Below are 19,232 nucleotides of genomic sequence, written 5' to 3' on the forward strand. Positions count from 1 at the left end.
TAATTCTATATATAACACTTATGTATGTGTTATCTGTGTGCATCAAAATATAGTGCCACTGGGATTGAAGTTATCTCCCAGAAAGTACAAATGATGTTAAAATATTTCAAGTGTTTGACTTGTATTTTCAGACTCATTAAAGGGGGGAATAGTTAATTGACAACTCTACTTGTTAATATTAATTTCTTTTTTCTTTATTCCATATACCTTGCATACACCCAAATGTCTCATTCTTTCTCTTCTCTTTATCTTGTGGCTAAATTTCATGTTCTTTCTCTATCATTTCTATTTCTTAGTGCTTTGCCCTTCCCCCTTTCTGTGATCACAAAGGCCCAAAAGAAACTGCCAGTCCAAACAGAAAAGGGACATAGGCAAGAGTTTGCAAAATTAGACATTTTTAGCAGGTTGAAAGAAAGGAAAAGCTATTTTCTTTTCTGTCACACAGAGATAAAGAAGTTACAATTCTTACAGTCACTTGTACATGTTAATGAGCCGCGGAGTATGATTGGAATCAGTAGTACATTTGTGTATGTGTGCATATGCATGCACATGCATGATGGAAAATGTTTTCCATATATCTCAGTGAGTCATTGATTTATTGATTTTCATGGTGAGATAATTTTATCTCCACCACACTAACTTTTGAATGACAAGACATGTGTTACTGAATGGAATGGACTGACGTGTTCATGGCAGTTTGTTGATTTTGTTGTTATTGTTTGGCTGGAGGATCTTTCTTTTTTACCCAACTGTTAGGGGTTGCATTTTAGTCCCTCCAAAAGAGAAGTTGAAGTACTAACACCCACTTCCTCAGAATGTGACCTTTATTGGGAGGACTATTGCAGATGTTATTAGTTGAGATGAGATCATACTGGATTAGGAAGGTGCTTCATCCAGTGACTGGTGATCTTGTAAGAAGAGGCAAGGAAAGATCCTCTCCTCGGAGCATCAGAACATTGCCCTTTCAACACCTCGACTTTGAACTTCCAGCCTCCAGAATTATGAGATTAAAAAGTTTATGTTGTTTTAAAATAGTCAATTTGTGGTACTTTGTTACAGTAGCTCTAGGGAACTAATATACTAGTTTTTAAGATGAATAACTTTGGGACATTATTGACAGTCCAAGGAGGAGATCTGAGGATGAGTACTAGGATGAACCCATTCAAGAGGATTGTAAATAATTCTCAAAAGATCGGAAATTTTAGCTCTGTTGAAGTTGGTCCTTCATTGGTTTCCTGTCTGTTTAGCTGTTCTCTAAGCTTTTTGGAAACCGCTGCTCTGCAATGGTTGGCTGTCAACCTTGGAAGGGTAGTGTTCCAACAGATGAGGGAGCCCAAAGGGGAAGATACATTAGTCAAGGGTCATGGAGATGGCCTTAATCTTTCACAATTTTTGTCCCAGGTCACATTTAAGAGATAAAAAGCCGTGGTCTTTTGCTTTTAAGTGTGTTTAGTTTTCTTTCTTATCTCCCAGAGACTTTGTGAGATTAAGTAGCAGATACCTAAAAATTATTTTAGGCCCTCACCTACCTAAAAGAAAAAGATAGTATTGTTATCTTCTGAAGGAGGTACATTAAAAATTGTGATCTTAATCACATATGTACTTTTTCTCTTGTCAATCTAATCTTTGGATTAGAACTTGAAAGTCAGGCATCTTTTACTTTGAAAATAAATCATTGGCATTCTCATATGTATTTCAGGAACTAACAATAGTGCTGTTATTTGCACTCTGCTTCTACCCACTCTCCTTTTTGTATTTGCTTATAGCTATTAATAGAATAATTGCTTAATAAAAGGAGATAAATTCAAGTTATGAAAATTGAGCAGCTTTCTTTAAAAATATCAAGACACATGTGAGCATAAAATTAAAACATACTCTTGGTATAAAATTTGAATAAAATAAACAGGGAAGGAAACAAACCACCCACAGTTGCTCTACATGTTTGTCTTTTAATTTCCACTATTTTCCCACTGAAGTTTAATAGTTATGCTTAAACTGTAGTTTCAATTGTGTGTCTTGCTTTTTTTTTTCACTTGTCATTATAAAACATTTTTTCCCTTATACAAAAGACTCCTTGTAAGCAGCATCTTAAATGACTGCATAATATCCCTTCATTAGAGTATATCAGTTTATTTGCTGTTTCAGCAAATTCCTTTTAATAGTAACTTAAAAATTAAAAACAACAACAACCTTAGAAATTACCTATTTCAAATATATTAAACTGCAAGGTAAGATATACGATGAATGAACACCTGTGTTTAAAATTTGTCTACTTCTTGGGAATATTTTCTATAAGTCTTCCCATTATCCCTTGTTCCTCCAAGGCTCAGTACTCACAGAGAGCTGGCCTGGAGATATGATAATGATATTATCATTTTGCCTTCTTCATGCCAGATTTCGTGGAGCATACCAAGGTAATTCAGTTACAACACCTGCATTCCAAGAACTTAATAGCAAAATATGCAGAACAATAACTATAATTCAAAGGAGGAAAGATTATCCTAAAATTCACATGGACAAATGTTGCTGTAGTTCAAATAGGGGAAATATTTCAGGTAAAAGCATCCAAGAACTGAACATGGAGAAGGTAGAATTTGAGTTGGAACTTATGGTTAGTATGCTTAAAAGACTTGTAAATTTGAGTGGGCTGGTGGAGAGAAGGCTGTAGGAAGCAAAGGTCAGACTGTTATTTTTAATGGAGAATAAGAAGTGTAGCATATCTCCTTTAACCAGCCTCAAGTAGCTGAATTACCAATGTCTGCCCTCATTTCTGTAAGGTATTATTCTGATGCTCATGGCATATTGAACTCTTGGGCTGCTGAGCAAGTCTGCAAGATATTTGTGCATTTTTGCTTCTGCAAATTGTGTGCTTAACAGGAGTCATTTGCTTTTGTTCCTAAAACTCCTCATGGCAATGGTTCTTGTTATTGTAAATATATAGTAATTTAAGAGTGTGTCAGCCAAAGAAATAGAACAAAAAGAAAGGTGGTTATTTTTTTTTTCTGTGAATGTTAATAAGTCAGTGCATTGAATCACTTAAAATGACAACAGAACTTGTGGTTGGAGAAGTCAAATATAAAAGTTTGGAGGAAATTTTTAAACTGTAAAAGGGTTGTGCATTCAAACTGCTACATAGGTATCTCTAAGAACTTACTCCATTCTAAGTAAAATAAAACTAGAAAAATGTGTGATTTATATAGTTTATTAATGCATAGTAAGAGAGGGAGGGACAGAGGGAGGAGGAGAAAAAGAGAGCAAAGAAGGAAGGAAGGAAGGAAGGAAGGAAGGAAGGAAGGGGAAGAAACAGCCTAGGCTTTACATGAAATTACTGACAAATGAATGTATATTTATGCATTTTTCTTGGATCAAAATGTTTTAAAATTGTGTATTTTAATTAGCCTGCTTTTTAAGTAATTGCCCAAAGATGAAAAATAAATACATACTGAGTAAAAAAAAAAAAAAAAATGATTGGATCATGTAAAGATATGAATTACAGACTAAGAAACTTGAACTTTATTTTGGGGGTACTTGGAAGGTATTGACTGATTGGGGACCAAGTAGTGGCATGACAAAGGAATATCATTCTGCATGAAGAATCATCTGGCAATCTTGTTCTAGATGAATTGGAAGTGTCAGAGATTAGAGGTGGGGAGAATAGTGAAGAGTTTGATAAAATTGGGCAAGTAAGTCTTAACTATGACCTGGATTACTGGTAGTCAGAATGAGGACAAGAACGGATGGGTTCAGGTAGAACACAGGACTTAGATGTAGTGCGAATGAAATGATACCAAAGTGTTAGGTTTGAAAAACCGGATGGATGAAAGTAACAAAGAAGGAGAAGAACTAGTATCGAGGCAATAAAAGTTGAGTTTCATTTGGATCTGTTCAGTGATTAGCTTGAGTTACACACCCCCTTCCCTCCCTCCAATCAAGAATGTCTTATCTCCTATGCATGGATAGAAGACAACTGGAGATAGAATCCAGAGCTTGGTAATTAGGACTCATTTACAGAAAGGTGATAGTTGAAGCTATAAGATTAAGATGACAAACAATGTGAGCCTGGTGAGCCTGTTCTCACAGATAAACACAGTTAAGTAGGAAAAATTAATTAAATATTACATATAGAGGGAAAGATCTATGATATATGACAACTAAGATATTATTGGTGACTTTAGAGAATTGGTTTAATGTAATGGTGGGAGTCTTCAAGGAGCTAAGGAAAGAGTCTATGGGAGGGTCATTAATGGGGTCAGTGAATGGGCCTTAATAAATTTGCAATGAAAATTAAGAATAAAATAAAACTAGTAATTTGAGAAATGGAATTTTTTTAAGAGTTGGAGAGGTCTTAGGAAACGATCACAGTGAGAAAGATAAGCCCGCAATTGAATAACCTATCTAAATTTTGACTTGAGAAATGTATTTCATTAGTCAGTTACAATAAAACACATTTATGCACTAACTCTAAGATTGACATAGACTTGTTTAATGTCATGTGAATAGAGGTAGTCCATTGGAACAGCATCTTTTGTAAAATAATGTAGAGAGATTGAGCGAAGCTTATGTATAAATCTCTGGATATGACTATTCAGTACACAAGTATAATATGGAAAGAAAAATAGGATAAAGAGCATGTACTCCACCAGATTTGGGGAAACAATATGACTTATAGTACTGCTCTGCGTCCTGGTGCAGGGACCATGCTAGTCTTCTGTAACGTTCCAATCTTAGTGTATGTGCAACTGAAGCAAGCACTAGCTCATTGTTTTGCAAATTGTTGAACATGTACTATATGGTTGGTACTTAAATAAATTTAATTTTACATAATGCTTAAATAATAGCAGGCACATTATTACAAAGAAATCCAATTTTCCATTCTATATCATTTCATCTAAATATGTCAAGGAGAAAGTCCCCATTTGATGTTAATAGATCTTCCCCTTGCTAACTTCTTTTGATCTTAAAAGAGAATGGGCCACCATCTCAGAGCATTCATGAGTCAATGATATGTAGCAAACATTTAATAATTTGCTTTAATTAAATTAATTTTATAATTGTCTTTCATGTATAGTAAATTATATTAGCTGTCCAATTATTATAATATATCAACTCTTATTAAAAATAAAACATGTGAGGGGCACCTGGGTGGCTCAATCGATTGAGTGTCTGACTTTGGCTCAGGTCATGATCTCACAGTTCGTGACTTCAAGCCCCGTGTCAGGCTCTGTGCTGACAGTTTGGAGCCTGGAACCTGCTTCGGATTCTGTCTCCCTCTCTCTCTGCTCCTCCCCCGCTCACTCGCTGTCTCTATCTCAAAAATAAAAAAAAATGTTAAAGAAAACTAAAGAAAAAATAAAACATGTGAGGTTATTAAATATAAACTCAGTAAATTATAGTACAGATTATGGGGTTAGAGCCTCACAGTAGCAAAAATGCCACCAAAAGACAGGTGCCAGGGAACCATTGGCTTAGAAAAAAGTTCTACTCAGAGAATTAGAAAGCATTTGGTCTGCCACTGGTTAATTTGTCAAATTTTGAGAAAGTTATAATCATTTAGAGCTTCAGTGTCTTTATTTGGTAATAATAAATACTCATTACAGATGTGAGGAGGTCACATGAATGAATCTTTAGTAAAGTAGTGGCAGAATTCTCAGTATTAGACCTTTAAGATACATTAAATATTTGCTAGCATTCCCACTTGTCAGGAAAGTTGTAATTTGTCAAAGCAAAGCACATTCTAGAAGAGGAACTCATCTATTGACTTGACTGTTTATTGAGCTCTTACTATGTGACACTGTCATTTCTTTTGAGAAACACAGATACATTTTCATATAATTTAGTATCTTGTATGAATAAAAAATAAATAGCCAGTTCAGTTCATGCATTAACACCTATAGTTGGAGGTTTTATGCTGACTCATCATATTACCAAGCTCAATTATTTCACTTTGGCCGCTAGACAAGTTTAGGAGTGCCAAATAGAAAGAGATTTTTCTATTGGATATATAACACACTTCAAAGTATCTCTACTTCTGAGATGACATAATTATTTAACTCATTTATAATAAAATAGCTTGTCCTAAGGAAATTCAAATTTAAGACCAGAATGATAGTGATTATAGTCTATTAACTAATAATGATGGTCTCTCCCAAATTTAGCAAAGGCAAATAAGCTTTCCCTTTTTACTGTTGTAATAAGCAGTGATAGAAATAATGCAATCTGCAGTTTAGAGGATCCAACTACAACATGTCTTGATAGAAGAACTGGAGAGTAAGGTTAACAAATTTAGGGCAGGCCATCAGCGGAATCTTGGCTTGCTAAGCAAGGAGAAGTCAGGTTATGTTAGGTAATGCCATGGAGCTACATGGTCTAAAATAATTTCACTCACATAACTGGTGCCTCAGCTGGGATGTCTAGAATGGCTCTCCCTTTCCCTGTTTTTTTTTTTGTTTTTTTTTTTTTTTATTTATTTTTTTTAATTTTTTTTTTCAACATTTATTTATTTTTGGGACAGAGAGAGACAGAGCATGAACGGGGGAGGGGCAGAGAGAGAGGGAGACACAGAATCGGAAACAGGCTCCAGGCTCTGAGCCATCAGCCCAGAGCCTGACGCGGGGCTCGAACTCACGGACCGCGAGATCGTGACCTGGCTGAGGTCGGACGCTTAACCGACTGCGCCACCCAGGCGCCCCGTCCCTGTTTTCTTTTATCTGAAGCTTCTTCATTGAGTAATAGAAGAATTCCAAGATGGCGATCCCAGTATGCTGGTAGTTCTCAAACCTCTGCTTGTTTCATGTTTGCTGATGTCTTATGGACCAAAATGACAAGCCCAAGGCAAGAACCAGTGTGGGTAGGGCTTCACAAAGGCTTAGATGCCAAGAAATATGATTCTTCTGGGACCATTCTACAACAATGAACTACAGACCACCTTCTGTCAGTATTGATTTTTCTTCCCCCTGCTGCCCTGCCATGCAAAATACTTTCAGTATGATTCAAACTCTCCAAGTTCCATGAATCATGGCATCAGGCTTGATGTCCACACTCTTGTAATTTGCTTCAGGTGCAGATGTGGATAATGCTGCTTTAGTGCAACCCCTTTTGATTCAGAGACTGAGGAGAAGGATTTCCTATGTACCACCTTAACTCTTACATAGGTTTTACAAAGAGTTTTACTACCTCATTCTTCACTTTTTCTCTATCCTGAAGCCTATTTATTAATTTGAGATTCTTTTTGAGGTGGTGGGAGAGAGACTAAACAATTGTGAAACGGGTTTTTATATTACTAACCAAATAGGTCTTGCTTTTAATATTTTTATCTTTTTATATATTTTTTTATATTTTGTCTACCTTCTGATTTGAAATGAGAGGAATTTCTATTCAGTGCACTTGTTGTTTCCCTACCTTATCCCACATTGCTCACAGAAATCAAATGACATTTTCAATATTCTACTTCAAAATTTCCTTAACCAAATATACAAATTCATTTGGCATGTTTTCCATTTTACAAGTTAGTGCAAGTGACAAGTTTGTCAAGGATTTTATAATTTCTTTTTTTCAATTCCAATGGTAATTTCCTTATTTCACTTACTATTTCAACTAAAGAGTCTCCTTTCTGGCTGTAATGTGTTGAATTTTGCCGTCATACATCATGTCTACTATATTCTATTGGTCAAAGCAACTCAATGGGCTATGGCAGATTAATGTTTGCCTAAGCAGATTTTATCTTGATGACAGGAGTTACAAAATAGCATGACTAAATTTTTTAATCTACCCCAATTTTATCATGTAGTTGTTACAGTAATGAAATGAAAATGTTTGAAAAACATTTGCTTGGCATTGAAAAGCACAGAATTTTAGTTTCTTTGCTCATTATATATCATCATCATCATCATCATCATCATCATCATCATGCTTAGTATTGTTTTAGACAAAAACAGTTATTTGCAAAAGCTAAACTTGGAAAATCTCATTACTACTGAGTTTACTGATTATTTCTTGGTTTTAATAAATGAAGAGTATCTTTGGACAACAACAATTTTTTGACATCCTCCTCATGTGGTTACATCTTAAATATTTTTATGCTGTGATTCAGCATGGGCTTGTACCAATAATATTATGGAGGTTATCATCAGAAAAATGATGTGATTTCTCTGGTTTTCATTTTAGATCCTAACAGGCTAGGATCTGGAGACAGATGGCCTCAGTTATCCACCTCCCCCATGTACATCTTTGTTAGTTTTGATCATTCAGAGCAATTCTGGGCGATGATTGGGACTGTATAATAGTCGTTCATTTTTTAATGTTTCTGTTGATAGATGATGGTGAGCATCTTTTCATGTGTCTCTGAGCTATTCTTATGTCTTCTTTGGAAAAATGTCTTTTTATGTCTTCTGTCCATTTCTTAACTGGATTGTTTATTTTTTTGAGTGTTGAGTTTGATAAATTCTTTATAGACTTTGGATACATATAGACTCAGATATGTAATTTGCAAATATCTTCTTCCATTCCATAGGTTACCTTTTAGTTTTGTTGATTGTTTCCTTCAACAAGGTTGAAGAAGGTTTTTTATCTTGATGAGGTCCCAATAGTTCATTTTTGCTTTGCTTCCCTTGCCTCTGGAGATGTGTCCAGTAAGAAGTTGCTATGGCTGATGTCAAAGAGGTTGCTGCCTGTGTTCTCTAGGATTTTGATGGTTTGCTGTCTCCAGTTGAGGCCTTTCATCCATTTTGAATTTATTTTTGTGTATGTTGTAAGAAAGTGGTCAAGTTTCATTCTTATGCATGTTGCTGTCCAGTTTTCCCAACACCATTTGTTGAAGAGACTGTCTTTTTTCCATTAGATATTCTTTCCTGCTTTGTTGAAGATTAGTTGACCATATAGTTCTGGGTCAATTTCTGGGTTTTATATTCTTTTTTTTTAATTTTTTAATGTTTATTTATTTTTGACAGAGAGAGACAGAGCATGAGTGGGAGAGGGGCAGAGAGAGAAGGAGACACAGAATCTGAAGCAGGATCCAGGCTCTGAGCTGTCAGCATAGAACCTGACACAGGGCTCAAACTCTCAGACCATGAGATCATGACCTGAGCCAAAGTTAGACACTCAACCGACTGAGTCACCCAGGCGCCCCTTCTGGGTTTTATATTCTGTTCCATTGATCTGTGTCTGCTTTTGTGCCAGTACCATACTGTCTTGATGACTACAGCTTTGCAGTATAGCTTGAAATCTGGAATTGTGATGCCTCCAGCTTTGCTTTTCTTTTTCAAGATTGCTTTGGCTATTTGAGCTCTTTGTGATTCCATACAAATTTTATGACTGTTTGTTCTTGCTTTGTGAAAAATGCTGGTGGTATTTTGATAGGGATTACATCAAATGTGTAGATTGCTTTGGATAATGTAGACATTTTAACAATATTTGTTCTTCTCATCCATGAGCATGGAATGTTTTTCCATTTCTCTGTATCCTCTTCAATTTCTCTCAAGTATTCTATAGTTTTCAGTGTACAAATCTTTTAGCTCTTTGTTTAGTTTTATTGTTAGGTATCTTAGGGTTCTTGGCACAGTTGTAAATGGGGTCAATTCTTTGGTTTCTCTTTCTGCTGCTTAATTATTGGTGGATAGAAATGCAGCAGATTTGTGTACATTGATTTTATATCCTGTGACTTTGCTGAATTTGTGTATCAATTCTAGCAATGTTTTGGAGGAATCTTTTGGGTTTTCTACATAGAGAATCATGTCATCTGCAAATAGTGAAAATTTGGCTTCTTACTTGCTGAATTGGATGCCTTTTATTTCGTTTTTCTTTCTGATTGCTGAGGCTAGGACTTCCAGGACTGTGTTAAATAATAATGGTGAGAGTGGACATCTCTGTATTGTCCCTGACCATAGAAGAGAAGCTCTCAGTTTTTCCCCATCAAAGATGATATTAACTATGCGTTTTTTGTATATGGCCTTAATGATGTTGAGGTATGTTTCATCTATCCCTACTTTGTGATGGATTTTTATCAAGAATGTTGTTGGTGAGGATGTGGACAAAGGAGAACTCTTTTGCACTGTTGGTGGGAATGCAAACTGGTGCATCCACTTTGGAAAATAGTGCGGAGGTTCCTCAAAAAGTTAAAAATAGAACTACCCTACAACTCAGCAGTTGCACTACTGGGTATTTACCCAAAGAATACAAAAATACTGATGTGATATAAACCCCGATGTTTATAGCAGCCTTATCAACAATAGGTAAGTTATGGAAAGATCCCAAATGTCTACTGACTGGATAGAGGATAAAGAAGATTTGGCACATGTGCACATGTGCGTGTGTGCGTGCGCGCGCGCACACACACACACACACACACACACACACACACACACACACACTGGAATAGTACCTTGCCATTTGCAATGACATGGGTGGAGGTAGAGTATATTACGCTAAGTGAAATAAGTCAGTCGGACAAAGACAAATAACATATGATTTATATATAGAATTTAAGAAACACAACAGATGAACATAGGAGAAGGGAAAAAGAGAGAGAGAGAGGGAAGCAAACTATGAGAGATTTTTAACTATAGAGAACAAACTGAAATTGATGGAGGGAGGTAGGGGGTGGACTAAATGGGTGATGGGTATTAAGGAGGGACTTGTGATGAGCACTGGGTGTTATATGTAAGTGATGAATCACTGAATTCTATACCTGAAACCCATTTTTACCACATATGTTAAATAACTAGAATTTAAATAAAAACTTGAAATGAAAATATAGTGGTTTATTTTCCCTATGTTTTTGAGACAATAGTTTATTTCCATTTGTTCCTGTGTCTTGGGCAAATACCCTGACATTCTCAATGTTTTAGCTGGAAAATATATATACAATAACCTCACATAACCACTCAGCCCTCAAGCTAATAATGTATCTTTTCACATATCTCATGTTATCAGGTATCTAGCCCTGCATTGCAACTCCCAAGTTTCTGTAGTACCTCTTTACTTATTATTTCAAAGACATCATATATCTGTTTCCAATTCTTCTTCTTCATTAAACTTTAAGGAAAAAGTCCACCCTGGCATGTGAGAAATGGACTTGATACAAATGTGTAGGTGTTTTCCAGCTTTCATTTTCCATATTCTTGAAAACTCTCAGGCTGAGTGAAAGGGATAATGAATGGAGGGAGCATTTTTCTTGGATTTTTAACACATAAATGATATTTTTATTCATAAATAATCACTGTTAAAATAGATCAACTAGGGTTCATGTTAATGACTAAATGTCTATGTTCACACATCGAAAATTACATTGTTTAAGCATTTCAAAAGAAGCAGTAGAATCTGAGAAGAGCTTGCTGTTAAGCAGTCTCCACTTCTAGGCATGCATGCCTAACTCTGGTTAAGTTCATGGTGAATTAGTAAATGCTGCAGAATAGAGAAGACAGTTCCCTGGCCCGCTGGCACTATTGAATGGAGCATATTTAACAAAATTCTTGACTTTATAGGACATGGTTTATATGTTCTACTGAAAAGTATTTGGGATACGAAGAAAGTTAGGATTGGGGGAAAGAGATAGAGTTCTAAGCCTGTGTTTTACTTACTACACATATAAGTACCATAGGACAGTATGTCTAATGCCTCAGTCATTTCATCTCCAAATTGATGCTAATATCCACGATCTCTATCTAGATTATGGGGATAAAGTGAAAAAACATGTGTTAAGGCACTCTTTAAACTCTAAGAGGCCATTCAAATGTAATTTACCATTTTTGATATTGTGCTCATTGCCATTGTTATTATCTTGGAACTCTTCTGAGGGTAAAATTATATTAACTCACCAAAGGAAGCCAGTAGGTTGTTCCTATTTACAACTGTGCAAAGCCCAGTGATAGGCATTTAGATTTCAAAAGTCAATTGCTTAAGTATAGGAGAGAGAAGACATGCTGTGGCAATCGTTCACATAAAAATGTCTGGGGCATTGAGTTGATCTCAAGCTTAATATGAATCCTCAGTGTGATATGATGGCAAATTTCTGGCCTTATCAGGAATAAAAGAGTTTGCATGACATGGGAAGTTGTAGTCTCATACTGCTGTGCCTTGATCAAACCCCACACCCCCCAATAGTGTGATTCTCAGTAAAGCATTTTAAAGGATTTGAAGGTAGAGTGATTTGGGGTTGATAGGTTTATGAGGAGGCCTAGAAAAGATAACACACAGGAAAAAATTGAGTAAATTTGTTCCATCATTCTCTGAAAACAAAGCTAGAATCAGTAGTAGAATTTATAAAACACCAGATAATAACTCAATATAAGAAAACATTTATGAAATTTAGAGTTGCTTGAGAGCAAGAAAAGAATTGGGTAGAGAATTTACTGTCCTTGGAAGCATTTCAAGAGCAGCTGTATGACCTTCACTAACACTTACATTGTATGAGAATTTCCAAGTGTTTTGGAGTATTTATCAGAGGTCTTCTGACATTTCAATACACATGTGGCTATTATACTTCAGAATGCTGTAAAAGATTTAGAATATGCAAAGCATCATTTTCTGAAACTCATGGAATCCTGATTGCTAGAGATATAATTCCATTAAAAATATACTCTACCTATAAAAATACAATTTGGGAGCCCCATGTATTATACAGAGAATGGCAATGCACATTAATGGATTGAAAATTCTTTTTCTAACAATAAAGATACCTATTAAATATGTTTGGCCCAATTTTTTCTTAACTTATTTTGTCATGCAATTTTATATATTCATTATTTATTTGTTTATTTGCTTATTATCTCTAGTTCCAACTTGTGGAAGTAATTATTGCCACAAGAAACCGTATGGACATATGGAAATTCTGAATAATTTTCTAAAGAAATGATCCAAATTCCTTATTTATTAATTCTCTACTATTGAAGTATAGCTAACATACAATGTTATGTTATTTCAGTATACAACATAGTAATTTGACAATTCTGTACCTTACTCACTGCTCACCATGATATGTATAGTTACTATCTGTCAACGTACATTATTACAATATTATTAACTATATTCCCTATGCTGTAATATTTATCCCCATGACTTATTTATTTAATAACTGGACGTTTGTATTTCTTAATCACCTGTCTCCCAAATCTCCCTTCTTTCTGGTAACCATAAGTTTGTTCTCTGTATTTATGAGTCTATTTCTTTCTGGTTTTCTTGTTTTCATATTTGACCTATAAGTGAAGTCATATGGTATTTGTATTTCTCTGTATGACTTATTTCACTTAACATAATACCCTCTCAGTCCATCCATTTTGCCAAGAATGGCAAGATTTCATTATGCTTAATGACTGAGTAATATTCCGTTATTTATATATATTCATTCTTCTCTATCCATTTATTTAAGATGGACACTTAGGTTGCTTCCATATCTTGGCTGTTGTAAATAATGCAATAAACATAAAGATGCACATATCTTTACAAATTAGTTTTTGTTTTCTTTGCAGATTCCTCTTTTTAAACTTCCATATAAATTAACATTATAGTTACTGCTTGTTCTCAAACAATAAGGCAGGTTGCATTATTTAGCCCAATTAATCTAGCTTTTTGGGGTGGGAGAAGAGATGAGATAAGCCAGGATGCTTAGTGTATCAGATTGTTACAGCATTATTTCAGCTGTCAGTGTGACTATTAAGAACCTTAAGAGGAGACTTCTCTTCAGAACAAATAGCAAATCAGAGTTTCCCATTCAACTATATATTGAAGGGTGGAGGTGTCACCTGGCTAAAAGCTAAAGTCCCTAAATGTGTACAGAGTGTTCTGATATTTTCCTGATAGCTCACCTCTCTATTTTCCTTCAGCACACATCCCTCAGGTACCAGAGTGTTTGTTTTTGGTTTTTCATTCCTCCAGTTTCCTAGTGCACTGGTTCCTAGGAAGAAGAGGACTGTTACACTGTGCACACCAGTCTGGAATTGTTCTGCCTTTCCTCCTCATTTAAGCCAGCTTTGGGTCATGTTGTTCCCCTACATTTTGTAGGATTTTCTAGGTGAGACCATTTGCTACAGATGCTGACACTACTGCTATTTAGTTTTCAGACAGACTTTCCTTAAATTGTTGGCTGCTTAGAACCAGAAACCACTGACCTACTTGGACGTGATCTCTGCCCCCCTTATCTGAGTTCACGGTATTTGTTTTATGACTCTGGTACCATCTCCTTCCCCAATGTCTTCCTTTCTATTATCCCCTCTAGTTTGTGGCTAACCACTCATAGCAGTGTGTTCTAACCCCATCCTGTGATCTCATTCTGACAGGGTCAGATAAAATTATGAGGTTAATAAAGAACCTCATTACAAATACACATGCACTTACTCTACTGTGTTGGCTTACATTCATTTCTTCATGTGATTATATTCTAGGTTGAATTAGGTAACATTTAGTGGTGTAGCAAGCATTTAATTGTGTAGTAAAGGCTACTGGGTAATGGGAAAGGGAAGACCCAAAGATAAATTTAAAGTAAGTATTTTAGGAGAAAGAGTACACATGTGTGTGTTGGAAATTTGCCACAGTGCCTGAGTACAGAAGTAGCAGTTTTCAAATTTCAGGATTGGAATGTTGATGTAGAATATGTACTACTTGCTAAGCTTGCCTCTTCAATGTGAGAGGGCTTGAGGGTACATAAAAGTCATAGCATTGTGAAAGTATAAGTACAATAAGATTAACGACTAACTCTCTTAATGACTAATGTATCCTATAAAGCCATCTCCTACAACAGACAGTTGGCAATCTAAAAAAGAGTATTTGCAGACAATTTTAGAAAGGGGATCTGTCTGAGGAATTCTGGATGAAGAGAACCAACAGAAGATGGTAAAGCACTTATCCTTAGACCAAAAGAGCAAAGACAGCAAGTGGTTACCACAATGTGTGAAAGCTATAGTTTTGGGTGAGGCCAGGTGTTCTGATAGGAACTATAGCTTTCACAGAGTAATACAGCCACTGCCAAACAGTGGTCCAGTGGGGAGGAGCATGAGGAGGAATTCTTGGCTCTCTCTTCTCCCATCCTTCAATCTTTGCTAGTGCCTCCACTGTCTAAACTTGACCAGAGTCTAGGAGGCACTGGAGCCCCAATAAGGCCATATATAATGAACTGGCATCTGAGGCACATAGTAGAGTGAGAACAGTGGGGAATGAACCGAAAAAGGCAAACAAAAGATAGTCAACACAATTCCCAATACTTAATACCATATGTGGAACTCACTAGGTATTTGTTGAATACATGACTGGCTGGCTTGGATGGCTGGAAAGACGGATTGCTGAATGAATGAAAAGGAAACGTAACTTATTTGTTCATTTTTATGAACACTTCTCAGTTTTTGGCAGTTCGGTCTTTGGACCCACTTTTATGAGCAATTTATAATTGTATGAGTCTTAGTATATGGCAGGGCTCTTCCTTCCATTAGGCAAGCTTAAAAGGCCGGATATTTGCTATTGTCTGTCATTAAGTGGCATGGTCAATCTGATACTCTGAGACTTTAAATCAGGAAGAGAAATTTTAGCATTGATTCTAGCATTTGCCAGTAGCGTCCAAGGTGGATGTAGTGGTAGCAATGCCAGCAACAGCTCCTAGTGTCCAAAGGTGGCACTAGCCATCTGTTTTTCTCGACACCAATCTTCCCTTGGTTTCTGCTAATTTTCAGGGCTTTCTTTCTTTAATTTTTTTTTTTAATATTTACTTACTTAGAGAGAGAGAGAGAGAGCAAGTGGGGGGGTCTGAGAGAGAGAGAGAGAGAGAGAGAGAGAGAGAGAGAGAGAGAGTATCTGAAGCAGGCTCCAGACTCTGAACTGTCAGCACAGAGCCCCACATGGGGCTTGAACCCACGAATCATGAGATCATGACCTGAGCTGAAATCAGATGGTTAACCAACTGAACCACCCAGGCATTTAGGGCTTTCTTTCAGTCCCCTCTTGATTGTGTCTATTTCTTCACCTCTTTCCAATAAATGCCTTTCCTGTTTAAGTTCACCAGAGTTTGTTAGCATTGTTTGCATGGAAAAACAAAAAGAAAATCTTTTACATTTGTTCAGGACCCAAAGATACCAGATCAAAATTTATCTTTCCCTTTAAAGCTCTGTAAAAGGGTGCTGCTATTATCTTTTTGAAAACAAAAATTTCTATATATTCCTACATTAGTTGATTTTTAACAGCTAACATGGAAAATTCACCATTGCCAAATGAAACTAATATCCTCAGCCCATTTACACAAAACTTGCTTATTTCAAAAGCTGGGATCTGTTAAGCATAATTGCATTTAATCTGAGTGAGGCAAGATCAACTTATCAAAGATCGAACATGAAAGTCCTCACAAGAAACATAGGGTTCAGGATCCTGAAAGTCATGGAGACTGCCTGGTGGAGCTACTCCTCGAATTTGTGTATGCAAACCCCTAAAGCTTGTAAATTAGATCTAGAGTTTGTTCTAATCTCTTGAGATTTTAGGGAGCCCTATTAGTGGCATAACATTTTGGGAATCCCCCAATAGGTCATCGCACAGAACAGCAAAATCATTCTGTCACTTAAGGTGTTAAGGCCAATTTGCTTACCTAGTGGAATTACTTCATTTTAGACAAATCATCCCAAATCGTGCTCAAGTGCAAAAATTCTCCATTGTGTCTTCTTCTAGAAAGAATTAAACTTCAAGTAACTTCTCTACTCACTGGCTGTGTAAGCTTAGGGTAGTTACTGAATCTAGTTACTCACTTTTTTTCTACCTGCAAAATTGGGATAATTCTAGTAGCTCTCTGATGCATTGTAAAGGAGATTATAATGACTTAATTCATGCAATATATTGAAAAACACTGCTAGACATAAGGACTGCTCCATGAACGTTAGCTAAAAGCTACATGGCTACGCAACAGGTAACAAAAAAGGTACATTGAAACAATACAGAAAAGCAAGTGTGGAGGCAAAGAAGATCCATAGGCAATAATAAATTATTAGAGTCATGATAAATTATACAGTTTCCTTGAGTTAACCACATATTGTATTGTTGACACAGTTCACAGTGTCCCTTATAAGTAAACGACCAAAAAGAAATAAACACAGGACAAATACTTATGAGAAGTACAACTATGTATATTTGTATAAATATGAGACAGGGATTTCTTTCAGAAGGCTTCATAAATAGGACACTGTATGATGTAATGAACAACGTCCTTGACAATACCCTTACAATGAGTGATGAGTTCCACAGGGCTGTTTATTTTTCACAACCATCAAACTAGGTCAATGGCATCACAATACAGTTTGCTTCACTAAATAAGACAGCATCCTGCTACATACCAAGTGGGAGAGGTTCTGGATGTGGAAGAGAGAGTAGAAGAATTATCGTTGGAGGGTTATTTTGTCTTCTCAGCAGAGGGGAAAGCTACTCGTTGGCTGGTGGAAGGGCCTGATGAGCAGGAAAGGTGAAACTGAGTTTAGCAATTGGGATGTGAATGAACTGGTCATCATAACAGAACACTGAAGGGTTATAAGGACAAATTAAATGTGGGTGATAGAGAAAAGAATGGACAGTGACCAAAATGAAAATAAATTACAGATTCAGTTCTGATCTCTTAGCTTTTGTAAGAAAGGAGCAAGACACAAATTCTGCATTACTTTCTTTGACTTTGGTCCCTACCTCCCTGCTTTCAACTTCAGACTACAGGGCTTTTGAATGCTTAAAGTTCAATCTGCAGCATGTTGGATGTCTGACAACTTTTGGGGGCTGAGGAAGCTGTCAAAATAAATTGCCATCATAATGCAAGAAGGAAGCCAAGTTCCGCATCCCTCTCGATGCAGCAAATATGCACACTCAGCTAGAAAAAGAGCATTGTGCCTCAGCAGCCCACTGGATTAAGGAGATATATTGGTCAAGGGTGAATTTCCAAGGACATGCCTTTGGAATTTCTATGCGGTTCTTTGGTTTTTGCACATAAGTCAGCTTCATTTTCTTGGGGCAATGCTTTTATGATGTGCACATCTACATTTAGTAAAGGAATGAGCCATTCTAGTAGTAGTGATTTTTAGAATTATTGTTGAAATTGTTTCTTCCTTATCTTGGGTCAGTCACCTTTAACATTTAAATGCTGACTTTTAGCATATGAGAGTTAGCTGTTATCAATATCTTTCACTGTTAAAATGGGTTTTATGATCCATGGAGTATTTAAATCCCCATTTTTATTTTAAATTCCAACAGTCTGATAATGAGAGTAAAATTAGCTAACGTGAATTTTCTTTTAATTCCTAACTAATAAAGAGATTTCCTTCCATTTGTACAATATTTCTATTGGTACATTTTGTTCATTTTTTTCCCCAATAATAACGATCTTTGGGGAAGGAAGGCAAAGGCTTGGTTTGTACTTTTCACTGATTTAATAACGTCACAGCAAGATATCCTATAACTTGAGAATGTCTTTGACTTTATGTCCTACAAATATTTTCATTAGAATATATAATATATGTATGTTAAAGGAAACAAAATAATGACAACATGATGCTTAATCATGTCTTTTTTACATGCACTTTTTACTTGCATACATAACTTCATAATTCCAATTACAGTATACAGACTAATAGTTACATTCTGCTGTTTTCACTCAATATCACATAATAAAATATACATGATTTTACTAAGACATCATCATTGTCATATTAAAGCTTGCCTACTACTTTGTTGTGTGATGCCTAATATTTCGTCGTATTGCTAAACATTTGTTATCAATAAACCATTCCAAAACTAAGTGGCTTAAAATAAAACCATTTATTTAGTTCTCAATACTGTGGGTCAGCAATCTGAGCTGAACGTGGCTGGATAGTTGTTCTGGTCTCAGCAGGGCTCTCTCAGTATCAGTAGTCAACGGCAGATAAGCTAGATGACTTTGCTTTGGGGAGTTGGCTTGTTTTCAGCTAGAGCAACGAGAATGCCTGCGCCACAAGTTTTTCATTCTCCAGCAGGCTAAGCATGGACTTGCTCCCATGGTGGCTGTCACAGTTCCAAAAGGGAAAAGGAAGAGCTTGAGTTGGAATTGGACAAACTCATTTTCATGGCTTTCTGTTGGCTGAAGCAAAGCCTGAGGCCAACCCAGATTCCAGTGGTGAGGAAATAAGTACAATTCAATTTCTTGATGCTGGAGCTGCAAAGCTGCATTGCAAAGGGCATGATTATAGGAAGGGGTAGAAACATTTGGACATTTGGAATATCAAATATTTCTCTCATATTTAACATTTCAGCGTACATCA

At 36.2% G+C, this 19,232-nt stretch overlaps 1 protein-coding gene and 1 pseudogene across 9 annotated transcripts in view; one reads left to right on the forward strand and one right to left on the reverse strand.

Annotated features, from left to right (window-relative positions):
* Positions 1-19,232, forward strand: part of LRRC4C (leucine rich repeat containing 4C) — a 1,215,827-nt gene that overhangs the window by 325,338 nt on the left and 871,257 nt on the right. The window lies entirely within an intron of this gene.
* Positions 4,653-4,752, reverse strand: LOC112866207 (U6 spliceosomal RNA; annotated as a pseudogene).

This window comes from Puma concolor, chromosome D1, assembly GCF_028749965.1.
Source record: "Puma concolor isolate L17-30 chromosome D1, mPumCon1.1.hap2, whole genome shotgun sequence".
NCBI classification, from domain to species: Eukaryota; Metazoa; Chordata; class Mammalia; order Carnivora; family Felidae; genus Puma; species Puma concolor.